Genomic DNA, 16,023 nt, shown 5'->3' with positions numbered 1-16,023 from the left:
ATTTTTATTTTACAGGTACCTTTCAATTTATTTTAACCATGTACAATAGCTATTAAATAGTTATTAACTATTTAATAGCTTACCTAGCTAAAATAAAGAGAAATGTACCTGTGAAATAAATCCTAACCTAAGTTACAATTACACCTAACACTACACTATACTTTAATAAATTATTCCTATTTAAAAATAAATACTTACCTGTAAAATAAACCCTAAGATAGCTACAATGTAATTAATAATTATATTATAGCTATCTTAGGATTTATATTTATTTTACAGGTAACTTTGTATTTATTTTAGCTAGTTAGAATAGTTATTAAATAGTTATTAACTATTTAATAACTACCTAGCTAAAAGAAATACAAAATTACCTGTAAAATAAATCCTAACTTAAGTTACAATTAAACCTAATACTACACTATCATTAAATTAACTAAATAAACTACCTACAAAGAACTACAATGAAATACAATTACATAAACTAACTAAAGTACAAAAAATAAAAAAAGCTAAGTTACAAAAAATAAAAAATTAAGTTACAAACATGTTAAAAATATTACAACAATTTTAAGCTACTTACACCTAATCTAAGCCCCCTAATAAAATAACAAACCCCCCCAAAATAAAAAAAATGCCCTACCCTATTCTAAATTACATAAATTTCAAAGCTCTTTTACCTTACCAGCCCTTAAAAGGGCCATTTGTGGGGGCATGCCCCAAAAAGTTCAGCTCTTTTGCCTGTAAAATAAAAATACAACCCCCCCCCCAACATTAAAACCCACCACCCACATACCCCTAATCTAACCCAAACCCCCCTTACAAAAACCTAACACTAATCCCCTGAAGATCATCCTACCTTGAGTCGTCTTCACTCAGCCGAGCCACCGATGGAACTGAAGAGGACATCCGGAGCGGAAGAAGTTAATCCTCCAAGCGGCGCTGAAGAAATCTTCGATCCGGCCGATGTCATCTTCAAAGAGGCGCTGAAGAGGTCTTCTATCGGGGCGAAGTCATCTTCCAAGCCGGGTCTTCAATCTTCCTTCCGCCGACGCGGAACCACCTTCTTCACCGACGGACTACGACGAATGACGGCTCCTTTAAGGGACGTCATCCAAGATGGCGTCCCCTCAATTCCGATTGGCTGATAGGATTCTATCAGCCAATCGGAATTAAGGTAGGAAAATCTGATTGGCTGATGGAATCAGCCAATCAGATTGAGCTCGCATTCTATTGGCTGTTCCGATCAGCCAATAGAATGCGAGCTCAATCTGATTGGCTGATTGGATCAGCCAATCGGATTGAACTTGAATCTGATTCTGGGGGGCAGGATAGGGGTTAATAAATTTATTATAGGTGGCGACAGTGTAGGGGGGCAGATTAGGGGTTAATAAATTTATTATAGGTGGCGACGGTGTAGGGGGGCAGGATAGGGGTTAATACATTTAATATAGGTTGCGGCGGGTTCAGGGAGTGGCGGTTTAGGGGTTAATACATTTATTATAGTTGCGGTGGGCTCCGGGAGCGGCAGTTTAGGGGGTAATAACTTTATTTAGTTGCGGCGGTGTAGGGGGGGTCAGATTAGTGGTGTTTAGACTCGGGGTACATGTTAGGGTGTTAGGTGTAGACAGCTCCCATAGAAATCAATGGGATGTCTGTCAGCAGCGAACTTGTACTTTCGCTATGGTCAGACTCCCATTGATTCCTATGGGATCCGCCGCCTCCAGGCTGGCGCTTTGAAAACCAGGTACGCTGGGCCGTAAAAGTGCCGAGCGTACCTGCTAGTTTTTTGATAGCTAGCAAAAGTAGTGAGAATGTGCCGCACTTGTGTGCGGAACATCTGGAGTGACGTAAGAATCGATCTGTGTCGGACTGAGTCCGGCGGATCGAAGCTGACGTCACAAAATTCTACTTTTGCCGGTCTCGAGCCTTTGATAACTAAGGCGTATCAGCCTCGCCACAAATACGCTGCGGAATACGCAGCGTATTTGAGGTTGACGGCTTGATAACTACCCCCCTATGTATATCTTACAAATTGCTTATTACTGTCCTTTCTCTCAATCTCCCACTTTCTTTTTCTTTTCTAAATATTGGTATTACATGTGTTATATATGGCGCTTGCAGGGGTATTCATCGTATCTACAAAGTTTTTACAGCTCAATATGGTTGATATAAAGGGACATTCGCTAACATTTATGACCCAAAATGTGAAAGGGTTTAACGTACCACACAAACGTTCTATGGCCTTACGTGATATAAAACTAAAAAAGTGTGACATTTTATTTTTACAAGAGACGCACTTTAGGAAAAACTTTGAACCTAAATATTTCTCACCTCACTATACCCAACACTATCATAACAGTCACCGTGACAAAAAAATAAATGGGGTTAGTATCCTTTTCATAACTCAGTACCATTTCAGCTCCACAGTATAGAAGCAGATAAAGAAGGGAGATTCCTTGGCCTGAAGGGCGTTCTATTTGGAAGACCAATCACGCTGATCAACATTTATGCCCCTAACACAAAACAAAGGCAATTTTTTAAAAATATTACTAATATGACTATCCCTTTCACAACAGGCCCCCTATTAGTAGCTGGGGACTTTAATATCCCTCTTGACCCATCGATAGATAGTTCCAATCCAAATATTCTTATTCCCCAAAAATCTCTGAAATCCATATGGTCAAACTTACGCCTTCTTACACTCCATGACACATGGAGAATTTCACACCCACACATTAGGGATTACACTTTCTTTTCAAACCCGAATAAATCATATTCCCGATTATATTATATTTTAGTAGATCATTTGTTCCTAAGTCTCCTAGAATCCTCCAGGATCTCATCAACCACTTGGTCCGATCATTCTGCAGTCATTAGCAAATTCAGATGGCCCTCTGCCACAGTTAAGCCATTTCTATGGCGGTTGGACAACTCTATTCTATCTGACCCAATTAGCATACAACACTAAGAAAAGATACTTACATACTTTTTTCAGGAGAATTTGACACTGGATACTAAAACTAGGGTAGTATAGGAAACTCATAAATGTGTTCTTAGGGGAGAACTCATTAAAATTAAAGTGCATAAAACTAAACAATATAGAGAAAAATACACACAATTCGCAGCTGCTCTCTTAGAAGTGGAGCATGAATCCCTCAAACGAAGTGGAGCTTGATCCCTCAAACGAAGAGACTCTGAGGAAACTATTAAAACTCAGAACTGAGATAAACAACATGCTACATATTAAATCACAAGAACAAGCATTTTATCTTAAGCAAAAAATGTTTACAGAAGGAAATAAACCAGGTAGAATGTTAACGAGGGCACTCAGACAAAAACAAAACTCTTCTTATGTAAACCATTTACTAAATGACGCAAATCAAAAGATAGAGGATTCAACCTCTATAGCGGAATTGTTTAGACTATATTATGCAAAGCTCTATGATTTATTTCCCAACAGGAAAACTTTGGAACATGAACACGTATGCTCCTCATATCTACAACAGCTTTCAACCCCAGTCTTACAAACAGATATGGTAGAATTCCTCCAAAAACCAATAGATGCCTTAGAAATAGAAAAAGCAATAAAAACTCTGAAGCCAGGGAAAAGCCCAGGACCAGATGGGTATGCAGGCTTATATTTCAAAACCTTCAAACACATTTTAATTCCCCACCTCCTTACCCTGTTCCAGTCTATAGACCAAAATGAGCCGATGTCCTCGAACATGTTGGAGGCTTTTATAACAATACTGCCCAAACCAGGCAAATCCCCAGACCAGCCAGCTCACTTCCAACCTATCTCCCTCCTGAATGTTGATTTAAAAATTTACGCCAAAGTTTTGGCAAATAGACTAAATGCAGTCCTCCCTTTGCTGATTCATGTGGATCAGGCAGGCTTTGTACCTGGTCGAGAGGCCAGGGACAACACCACGTGTGTGCTGCAACTTATGAAATTTGTTTCTTTACATAAAACCCCTTCAATCCTCCTGTCAACAGATGCTGAAAAGGCCTTTGACAGGTTGGATTGGACCTTTTTAAAACTCACCCTCCAGAAATTCGGTATCCCAGAGGAATTTATCTCCAAAATCTTTGCACTTTATGTGGGCCCAACAGCCAAAGTTAAAGTGAATGGAATCCTGTCCAGGTCATTTCATATTAAGAATGGGACGAGGCAGGGGTGCCCTCTTTCCCCCTTATTATTTGTACTCTCTATGGAAATTTTGGCAATCAAGCTTAGGGTTAGCTCGGAGGTGAGTGGTCTGCAGATTAACCAGACACAATACAAAGCTACATTGTTTGCGGACGACTTACTGCTTTCCCTTACCAACCCGAATAAATCCCTCCCTACAGCTCGCCTAATTTTGGCCCAATACGGGAGAGCCTCAAACTCCGCAATAAACTCTTCCAAATCGGAATTACTTCCAATGGAAATGTCTCCGGCAGAATGTAAACTATTGGAAGTTGATTATCCATATCAGATTCAAACCAAAACGTTAAAGTACTTAGGCGTACATTTATCACCTAACCTACATGACCTGTTCAAATATAACTATGAAAGATTTATACACAAATTCAACTAATTTATTGCATCTTGGCTCCCTAAATCAATTACTTGGATAGGAAGGATTAATGTGGTAAAAATGATTTTGTTACCTAAACTTTTATATATATTCCAAACAGTCCCTATCCCACTTCCTAATCACTTCCTCCCTACACTACAGTCCATCACTAACTCTTACATATGGCGTAAAAGACCACCAAGGATATCTAAAACAACACTATATCTGCATCCAACTAGGGGAGGGCTAGGTGTACCAAATCTCCAGAATTACAAAGATGCCACTATCTTTCAGTGGATTGTTGATTGGTGTTACCAGTCGGCAACTTCATCTAAAGCCTGGGTGTCCCTGGAACACGACTTAACAGGGATACCCCAACTAGGGAGCTATTGTTGGCTTCCCCCTGAACACCGACCTTCTACAATCCAAAACTATCCCATTATAAAAGAAACTTTTCAGGTATGGTCTAGACAGATACAGGAAAACACCTCATTCTCTAGTATTCCATCCCCTCTCACACCATCACTCTCCAATCCTGAATTCATGGTGGGGAATTCTCCACCAAACAATTTAAAACTATACATCCATGGACTTCTCCCGGTCTATCTGTTGACGGAGGCAACAAAAATAATCCCAATGACACAAATGCAAAACTTGGAGAACGACTTCTTCGCTACCTGGCTAAGATATAATCAGCTGACACATTTTATCAACACTCATAAAAACAAACAGGATCTGGTGCGTACTCGCACTAGATTTGAACAACTCTGTAGTGCACCTCACCAACCAGCCCATACTATATCTCTTTTGTATGCTATTCTGAACTCACCTCCAACAGACCACCTTCCTTCTTACACACAAAAATGTCAAAAAGACCTTGCGGGGCAAGTATCAGTAGAGGAATGGAATACAATTTTCAACAGCATAGCCAAATCTTCTCACTCGGCCTCTCTGCTGGAAGTTAATTATAAACTCTTAATGAGATGGTATTTGACCCCACAATGCCTACAATACATCTTTCCTCTGACATCTAACAGATGCTGGAGGAAGTGCAACCAAGAGGGTTCCATGTACCATATTTGGTGGTCATGTCCTAGTATTCAGCCGTTTTGGTGCTCCATAACTAAGGAAATTAGCAAATTCCTAGGACGCAACATTCCTCTAGATCCAGTAGTTTTACTCTTCCATGATATTCCCAAAATGCAATCTAAGGCCCACACTAGGCTTCTACACATTGCATTGAATAGTGCTAAGCAAGTCATTCCTCGGAAATGGAAACAGGAGATTACTCCTACGACTGACGAGTGGCTTGCTCAGCTTTCGCTAAATATACAACTAGAGAGGTTTAATTATTTCTCCATTAACCAATTGGATTTCTATTGCGAGATTCTCTTCCTATGGGTATCCAGACCCCGCAGCTAATTACCAGGAGGACACAAGATAACCTAACACCATTGATAGGGGTAAGCCCATACTGTAATTTTAATATCCCCCAGCAAACTTTATTTCACTTCACTCAGGAACATGTGTATTTGACCTCTTCTCTTCTTTTTCTTTCCTCTTCCTTTCCTTCGTTTGTCTATGCTTCTTTTTCTTTATGTCCTGCTAAACACTTGCAAAATTCATATTGACAATTCTCTGGGGGGTAGTTATCAAGCCGTCTACTTTTCTGGCTTCGCCGGCCCAATACGTCCGCCTAAGCTCGCCTACCTTCGCCGCCGCGGACCTTGAATACGTTCGCCTAAGTTATCAAATAAAGCTGTCAAAAAGCCGCGGGGCGATGAGCAGCGGACTGTGACAGTTATCACTCATCCGATCTCGCTGCCCTTCGGCTTTTTCCCAGCTTTATTGCTAGCCTGTCACTAAGCACTCACACTAAACTACACTGTTCTACCCCCTATACCAGCGCCCCCGGAGGCCCCCGCAACTAAATAAAGTTACTAACCCCTAAACCGCCGCTCCTAGACCCTGCCGCAACTCTTATAAATGTATTAACCCCTAAACCGCCGCTCCCGGACACCGCTGCCACCTACATTATACCTAGTAACCCCTATCCTGCCCCCCCTATACCGTCGCCCTCTATTATAAAATTATTAACCCCTATCCTGCTGATCCCGCACCTCTCCGCAACTAAATAAATAGTTTAACCCCTAAACCGCCGCTCCATGAACCCGCCGCAACCTATAATAAATTTATTAACCCCTATCCTGCCCCCCACTACGCCACTGTAATAAAATGATTAACCCCTAAACCTAAGTCTAACCCTAACCATAACGCCCCCCTAACTTAAATATTAATTAAATAAATCTAAATAAATTAACTCTTATTAACTAAATGAATCCTATTTAAAACTAAATACTTACTTATAAAATAAACCCTAATATAGCTACAATATAAATAATAATTATATTCTAGCTATCTTAGGATTTATTTTTATTTTACAGGTACCTTTCAATTTATTTTAACCATGTACAATAACTATTAAATAGTTATTAACTATTTAATAGCTTACCTAGCTAAAATAAAGAGAAATGTACCTGTGAAATAAATCCTAACCTAAGTTACAATTACACCTAACACTACACTATACTTTAATAAATTATTCCTATTTAAAAATAAATACTTACCTGTAAAATAAACCCTAAGATAGCTACAATGTAATTAATACTTATATTATAGCTATCTTAGGATTTATATTTATTTTACAGGTAACTTTGTATTTATTTTAGCTAGTTAGAATAGTTATTAAATAGTTATTAACTATTTAATAACTACCTAGCTAAAAGAAATACAAAATTACCTGTAAAATAAATCCTAACTTAAGTTACAATTAAACCTAATACTACACTATCATTAAATTAACTAAATAAACTACCTACAAAGAACTACAATGAAATACAATTACATAAACTAACTAAAGTACAAAAAATAAAAAAAGCTAAGTTACAAAAAATAAAAAATTAAGTTACAAACATGTTAAAAATATTACAACAATTTTAAGCTACTTACACCTAATCTAAGCCCCCTAATAAAATAACAAACCCCCCCAAAATAAAAAAAATCCCTACCCTATTCTAAATTAAATAAATTTCAAAGCTCTTTTACCTTACCAGCCCTTAAAAGGGCCATTTGTGGGGGCATGCCCCAAAAAGTTCAGCTCTTTTGCCTGTAAAAGAAAAATACAACCCCCCCAACATTAAAACCCACCACCCACATACCCCTAATCTAACCCAAACCCCCCTTACAAAAACCTAACACTAATCCCCTGAAGATCATCCTACCTTGAGTCGTCTTCACTCAGCCGAGCCACCGATGGAACTGAAGAGGACATCCGGAGCGGAAGAAGTTAATCCTCCAAGCGGCGCTGAAGAAATCTTCCATCCGATGAAGTCATCATCCAGGCGGCGCTGAAGAAAAGTCTTCGATCCGGCCGATGTCATCTTCAAAGAGGCGCTGAAGAGGTCTTCTATCCGGGCGAAGTCATCTTCCAAGCCGGGTCTTGAATCTTCCTTCCGCCGACGCGGAACCACCTTCTTCACCGACGGACTACGACGAATGACGGCTCCTTTAAGGGACGTCATCCAAGATGGCGTCCCCTCAATTCCGATTGGCTGATAGGATTCTATCAGCCAATAGGACTTAAGGTAGGAAAATCTGATTGGCTGATGGAATCAGCCAATCAGATTCAAGTTCAATCCGATTGGCTGATCCAATCAGCCAATCAGATTGAGCTCACATTCTATTGGCTGATCGGAACAGCCAATAGAATGCGAGCTCAATCTGATTGGCTGATTCCATCAGCCAATCACATTTTTCCTACCTTAATTCCGATTGGCTGATAGAATCCTATCAGCCAATCGGAATTGAGGGGATGCCATCTTGGATGATGTCCCTTAAAGGAGCCGTCATTCGTCGTAGTCCGTCGGTGAAGAAGGTGGTTCCGCTTCGGCGGAAGGAAGATTCAAGACCCGGCTTGGAAGATGACTTCGCCCGGATAGAAGACCTCTTCAGCGCCTCTTTGAAGATGACATCGGCCGGATCGAAGACTTCTTCAGCGCCGCCTGGATGATGACTTCATCGGATGGAAGATTTCTTCAGCGCTGCTTGGAGGATTAACTTCTTCCGCTCCGGATGTCCTCTTCAGTTCCATCGGTGGCTCGGATGAGTGAAGACGACTCAAGGTAGGATGATCTTCAGGGGATTAGTGTTAGGTTTTTGTAAGGGGGGTTTGGGTTAGATTAGGGGTATGTGGGTGGTGGGTTTTAATGTTGGGGGGGGTTGTATTTTTCTTTTACAGGCAAAAGAGCTGAACTTTTTGGGGCATGCCCCCACAAATGGCCCTTTTAAGGGCTGGTAAGGTAAAAGAGCTTTGAAATTTATTTAATTTAGAATAGGGTAGGGATTTTTTTTATTTTGGGGGGGTTTGTTATTTTATTAGGGGGCTTAGATTAGGTGTAAGTAGCTTAAAATTGTTGTAATATTTTTAACATGTTTGTAACTTAATTTTTTATTTTTTGTAACTTAGCTTTTTTTATTTTTTGTACTTTAGTTAGTTTATGTAATTGTATTTCATTGTAGTTCTTTGTAGGTAGTTTATTTAGTTAATTTAATGATAGTGTAGTATTAGGTTTAATTGTAACTTAAGTTAGGATTTATTTTACAGGTAATTTTGTATTTCTTTTAGCTAGGTAGTTATTAAATAGTTAATAACTATTTAATAACTATTCTAACTAGCTAAAATAAATACAAAGTTACCTGTAAAATAAATATAAATCCTAAGATAGCTATAATATAAGTATTAATTACATTGTAGCTATCTTAGGGTTTATTTTACAGGTAAGTATTTATTTTTAAATAGGAATAATTTATTAAAGTATAGTGTAGTGTTATGTGTAATTGTAACTTAGGTTAGGATTTTTTTCACAGGTACATTTCTCTTTATTTTAGCTAGGTAAGCTATTAAATAGTTAATAACTATTTAATAGTTATTGTACATGGTTAAAATAAATTGAAAGTTACCTGTAAAATAAAAATAAATCCTAAGATAGCTAGAATATAATTATTATTTATATTGTAGCTATATTAGGGTTTATTTTAAAGGTAAGTATTTAGTTTTAAATAGGATTCATTTAGTTAATAAGAGTTAATTTATTTAGATTTATTTAATTAATATTTGTTAGGGGGCGTTAGGGTTAGGGTTAGACTTAGGTTTAGGGGTTAATAATTTTATTACAGTGGCGGCGGCGTAGTGGGGGGCAGGATAGGGGTTAATAAATTTATTATAGGTGGCGACAGTGTAGGGGGGCAGATTAGGGGTTAATAAATTTATTATAGGTAGCGACGGTGTAGGGGGGCAGGATAGGGGTTAATACATTTAATATAGGTTGCGGCGGGTTCAGGGAGTGGCGGTTTAGGGGTTAATACATTTATTATAGTTGCGGTGGGCTCCGGGAGCGGCAGTTTAGGGGGTAATAACTTTATTTAGTTGCGGCGGTGTAGGGGGGGTCAGATTAGTGGTGTTTAGACTCGGGGTACATGTTAGGGTGTTAGGTGTAGACAGCTCCCATAGAAATCAATGGGATGTCTGTCAGCAGCGAACTTGTACTTTCGCTATGGTCAGACTCCCATTGATTCCTATGGGATCCGCCGCCTCCAGGCTGGCGCTTTGAAAACCAGGTACGCTGGGCCGTAAAAGTGCCGAGCGTACCTGCTAGTTTTTTGATAGCTAGCAAAAGTAGTGAGAATGTTCCGCACTTGTGTGCGGAACATCTGGAGTGACGTAAGAATCGATCTGTGTCGGACTGAGTCCGGCGGATCGATGCTTACGTCACAAAATTCTACTTTTGCCGGTCTCGAGCCTTTGATAACTAAGGGGAATCAGCCTCGCCACAAATACGCTGCGGAATTCCAGCGTATTTGAGGTTGACGGCTTGATAACTAGGCCCCATTATGTAACCAATATTGATAATTGTTTTTGGTTGGCCTTTCTGGTCCATTTCTTATTGTATTATTTTGTTTAACCCACAACAAATGTAAGAACTGAAACACAGGGATTTCGATGATTGCCAACAGACTTATGTTGTGAGTGTTTTATTCTCTGCTTGTAAATGTTTGAAGTTATTTCAATAAAGCTTTTTCAAAACTCAAAAAAAAAAAAAAAGTCCACAAGTCAAATAACAAGCCAGGAATCAAAATCAGAACTGGTAATCAGACGAGCCGAGTCAGGAGCCAAAGCTAATAGTCAGACGAGCCGGAATCAGGAACAAGGAGGACAGCAGAGTCAGGAACAAGCCAGGGATCAGGAACCAGGAGGGACGTCAGACAGCCAGGTAATACACAGGAGCTCTCACAAACAGGTCTGAGACAACGAAAGGGCAAAGCATACTGAACAGAGGCCCTTTAAATAATAAGTGATGACATCACAATTCTGAGACTGCATCCTGTCTTACACAGATGATGTACACCAGTCTGGCCATAAAAGAAAGTGCAGCAATTGAGCATCATTACACAGTATGCACCAGAGTCAGGAAGAGAGGTGAGTAAAATGGCTGCCAGCAGCACATGGCAAACAGATCAGGGAAAAAACCCTGACAGTACCCTCCCCTCAACGACCCCTCCCCCGTGGGAGGACAAAAGGCTTATTGGGGAAACGGGCATGGAAGGCACGGAGGAGGGTGGGAGCATGAACATCAGAGGAGGGAACCCATGAACGCTCCTCCGGACCATAGCCCCTCCAGTGAACCAAATACTGTATGTGGCTCCTGGACATACGAGAGTCAATAATGCTGCTGACCTCATACTCCTCATGGTTGTCAACAAAGATAGGGTGGGGACGAGGCAACACAGTGGTAAACCGATTACAAACCAATGGTTTCAAGAGGGAGACATGAAAAATATTGGAGATGCGCAGGCCACAGGATTGACCCGTCGGAGTATTCGAAAAGGACCAACATAACGGGGAACCAGTTTATTGGAAGGCACACAAAGGTTCAAGTTGCGGGAGGACAGCCAAACTCTGATGCCTACAATCAGCCTGGAACTTTTGGCGCTGCATAGAACGATGAAGGCAATCCTGAATCTGCACCCACTTGGAACAGAGTTGCCAGAGATGCTCCTCCAAAGCCGGAATACCCTGAGACATGAATGAATCGGGCAACAAGGATGGTTGAAACCAATAATTCGCCATGAACGGGGATAACTTGGAAGAAGCATTAATAGCACTATTACAAGCAAACTCTGCCCAAGGTAACAGTTCAGACCAATTATTGTGGTGATCTGAGACATAGCAACGGAGGAACTGTTCCAGAGCTTGATTAGACCGTTTCGCAGCCCCATTGGATTTAGGGTGATATGCAGAGGAGGAGAAAAGCTGGATCCCTATTTGAGCACAAAAGGAACGCCAAAATCTGGAGACAAACTGGCTACCCCAGTCCGACACTATCTCCTTGGGTAACCCATATAAATGGAAGACCTCCCGGGCAAAAATTGAAGCAAGCTCCTGAGCGGTAGGCAACTTGTTCAAGGGAATGCAATGTGACATTTTAGAAAAACGGTCAACCACCATAAGGATAACAGTATTGCCATTGGAAACAGGGAGCTCGACAATGAAGTCCATGGAAAGATGTGTCCAAGGATGCTCACCATTAGCAATAGGTTGAAGAAGACCCACAGGAAGACGTCGAGGAGTCTTATTCTGTGCGAAACTGAGCAGGAGGCAACATATGCAGCAACATCAGAACGAAGAGCTGGCCACCAGAATTGTCAAATTACAGCCCAAATTATTTGGTTCTTGCCTGGGTGACCTGCAGCTTTCAGATAGTGGTAAGTGTGCAAAAATTTAGTTTGAAGATTCTCAGGAACAAAACACTTACCACTAGGTTTCTCAGGAGGTGCATTGGTTTGTGCAGCCAGGATCTCCTCCCCCAAGGGAGAACAAGGGAGAAGTCAAATTAGTATGTATGGTAGCCAAAATATGGTCAGGAGGTATAACTGGAGTAGGTACAGACTCCTCCTTGGAAAAAATTGTCGAGAGAGGGCATCAGCCCTAACATTCTTACTACCAGGCAGGCAAGAGACCACATAATTAAAACGAGACAAAAATAGCGCCCATCTGGCCTCTCAGGGCGACAAACATTTTGCTTCAGATAGATAAGTTAAATTCTTGTGGTCAGTAAGAATGAGCACTGGTACGCTAGTACCCTCGAGAAGATGCCTCCATTCCTTGAGTGCCAAAATTATGGCCAGTAATTCCCTGTCGCCAATTTCATAATTGCACTCCGCTGGAGACAATTTCTTAGAGAAGAAACCATACGGATGCAAGGAACCGTCAGGCGTAGGACGTTGAGACAAGAGGGCACCTACTCCAGTCTCAGACGCATCGACCTCAAGAACGAAAGGCAGGACAGGGTTAGGATGAGCCAGAACTGGAGCGGCAGCAAAGGCAGTCTTAAGACTATCAAAGGCCTTAATGGCAGAAGGTAACCAATGGAGTCGATCATTCTCTTTACTGGTCATGTATTTGATAGGTTTGACCAAGGAAGAAAAGTTTTTAATAACTTTCTATAGTAAATGGCGAACCCCAAAAAACATTGAATAGACCGAAGACCAACTGGGCGAGGCCACTGCAGAACTGCAGAAAACTTGCCAGGATCCATTGAGAACCCTGCAGCAGAGATAACATAACCTAAGAAGGTTATTAGAGTCTGATGGAACTCACATTTCTCGAGTTTACAAAACAGGCCGTTCTCGCGTAGTCTCTGAAGAACCCGTGTAACATCAGAACGATGAGCCTCAAGTGTTGATGAGTGTATGAGGATGTCGTCTAAGTACACCACAACACACTGTTGCAACATATCTCGTAGGACATCATTAATAAATTCCTGGAAAACAGCAGAAGCATTACATCGGCCAAAGGGCATTACAAGATACTCATAATGCCCACTCCTGGTGTTAAATGCTGTTTTCCATTCGTGGCCCTCCTTGATCCTAACGAGATTGTACACTCCTCTCAAATCAAGTTCAGTAAAGACCGTAGCTCCCTTGAGGTGGTCAAAGAGTTCCGTAATGTGCGGAATAGGGTAAGCATTCTTAATGGTAAGACGATTAAGACCCCTATAATCAATGCATGGTCTTAACTCGCCACCCTTTTTCTTCACAAAGAAGAAGCCAGCCCCTGCAAGAGAGCAGGATTTGCGGATGATCCTCCGCGACAGATCATCGGCAACATACTCCTCCATAGCACAATTCTCAGCAACAGACAGAGGGTAAACCCGGCCCGAGGAGGAATGGCTCCGGGTTTCAGGTCTATGGCACAATTGTAAGACCGGTGAGGCGGCAACGTACCAGCAAGCACCTTGTCAAAAACGTCTAGGAACTCTCGGTACTCCTCTGGCAATTGAGAAACTGAAGACATGCACAAGACTTTAACTGGTTTCCGAAGACAAGTGGAAATACATTGCTGAGACCATGACAAAATTTCAGACCTGCGCCAGTCGATACTGGGAATGTGCTTTTGGAGCCAGGGATAACCCAGAATAACCAGAAAATGCGGAGAGTTTATCACCTGGAACTGGAGGGTTTCAAAATGTAGAGCCCCAACAGCCATGGATAATGGAGCAGTTTCGTGAGTAACGAGTGCGGGCTGAAGGGGTCTGCCATCAATGGCCTCAATAGCAAGCAGAACGGACTGAGGAAAAACAGGAATGGAGCGCTTTGATACAAAAGCACTGTCAATGAAATAGCCCGCAGCACCGGAGTCAGCAAGAGCCTGGGTGACGATGGAGGAGTCCACCCAGGAAAGGACAACCGTGACCAAAGGTTTCTCCTTTAGCGGTTCCGGGGACCAGGATAAACCACCGAAGGTCTGCCCCCAACAGGACCTTAGGTGTGAGCGTTTCCCGGCCGTGTAGGACAAGACTTCAAAAGGTGGCCCTGTAACCCACAATAGAGGCAGAGCCCCTCCCTCCTCCTAAAGGCCCTCTCTGCCGCGGAGAGACGTGTGAATCCCAACTGCATCGGCTCAGCAGTACCTGGTGACTCATGACCAGGAGGCATGGGAGGAGAGGAAGGCATAGGTGGGAATGAACACGTAGGAGACAACCGAACAGGAGGCTTCCACAAGCGCTCCTTGAAAGAGGGCCTCTCACTTAGTCTGATGTCAATTAGGATCAAAAAAGACACCATTGCCTCGAGAACTTCTGGTAAATCTCTGGCAGCAACTTTGTCCTTAATCGCATCAGAGAGCCCATGAAAGAAGGCGGCAATAAGGGCTTCATTGTTCCAACCTACCTCTGCGGCAAGCGTACGGAACTCAATGGCATACTGAGTAACAGATCTTGTACCTTGCTGAATGGACATGAGTCGTTTAGCAGCAGAGGAGGAGCAATCCGGAACCTCAAATACCCTTCGAAAGGAAGCCACAAATTAAGGGTAATTTGAAATCACAGGTTTATTAGTCTCCCACAAGGGTTTAGCCCAGGCAAGAGCTGTGTCAGAGAGTAACGAGATGAGAAATCCCACCTTAGCTCTGTCAGAGGGAAACGCCTGCGGCATCTCAAACTAAATGCCCACCTGGTTCAAAAACCCTCTGCACTGATTAGGATCGCCTCCATACCGCTGAGGTAGAGGTGCAGAACCGGACATGCTCCTGGTAGGACTAGGCGCAGCAGCAGAAACAGGAGCAGCCATAACTTGCGGGATACTTTGGTCCAAATGTGCAGTGCGAGTCAGCAGGGTTTGCAGGGATAGTGCAAATTGATCCAAACGGTGATCCTGTTCATCCATCCTGAAAATTATGGCAGGTAAAGGTGGATTATTAGTACCATCAGGATTCATGGCCCTTGCGTAATATCAGGGTGCCAGGAATCAAACTGAGACAAGAAGTGCAAAAATAATCACACCTTTATTAATAGCAAAAAATAATAAAAAGTCCACAAGTCAAATAACAAGCCAGGAATCAAAACCAGAACTGGTAGTCAGATGAGCCGAGTCAGGAGCCAAAGCGAATAGTCAGACGAGCCAGAATCAGGAACAAGGAGAACAGCAGAGTCAGGAACAAGCCAGGGATCAGGAACCAGGAGGGACGTCAGACAGCCAGGTGATACACAGGAGCTCTCACAAACAGGTCTGAGACAACGCAAGGGCAAAGCATACTGAACAGAGGCCCTTTAAATAATAAGTGATGACATCACAATTCTGAGACTGCATCCTGTCTCACACGGATGATGTACACCAGTGTGGCCATTAAAGAAAGTGCAGGAAATGAGCATCATCACACAGTATGCACCAGAGTCAGGAAGAGAGGTGAGTAAAATGGCTGCCAGCAGCACATGGCAAACAGATCAGGGAAAAAATATATACATATATATTTATGTGTTATGAGGCGGAAAGCCTCAGGTGCACATGAGGTGCCCCTCCCCCCACGTGGGTGGGTCGCGTGATCTCAGCAACCACCTAGTAGCATCTC

Source organism: Bombina bombina, chromosome 6 (genome assembly GCF_027579735.1).
Source record: "Bombina bombina isolate aBomBom1 chromosome 6, aBomBom1.pri, whole genome shotgun sequence".
In the NCBI taxonomy this organism is placed as follows: domain Eukaryota; kingdom Metazoa; phylum Chordata; class Amphibia; order Anura; family Bombinatoridae; genus Bombina; species Bombina bombina.
Note: the sequence above shows the minus strand (reverse complement) of the source record.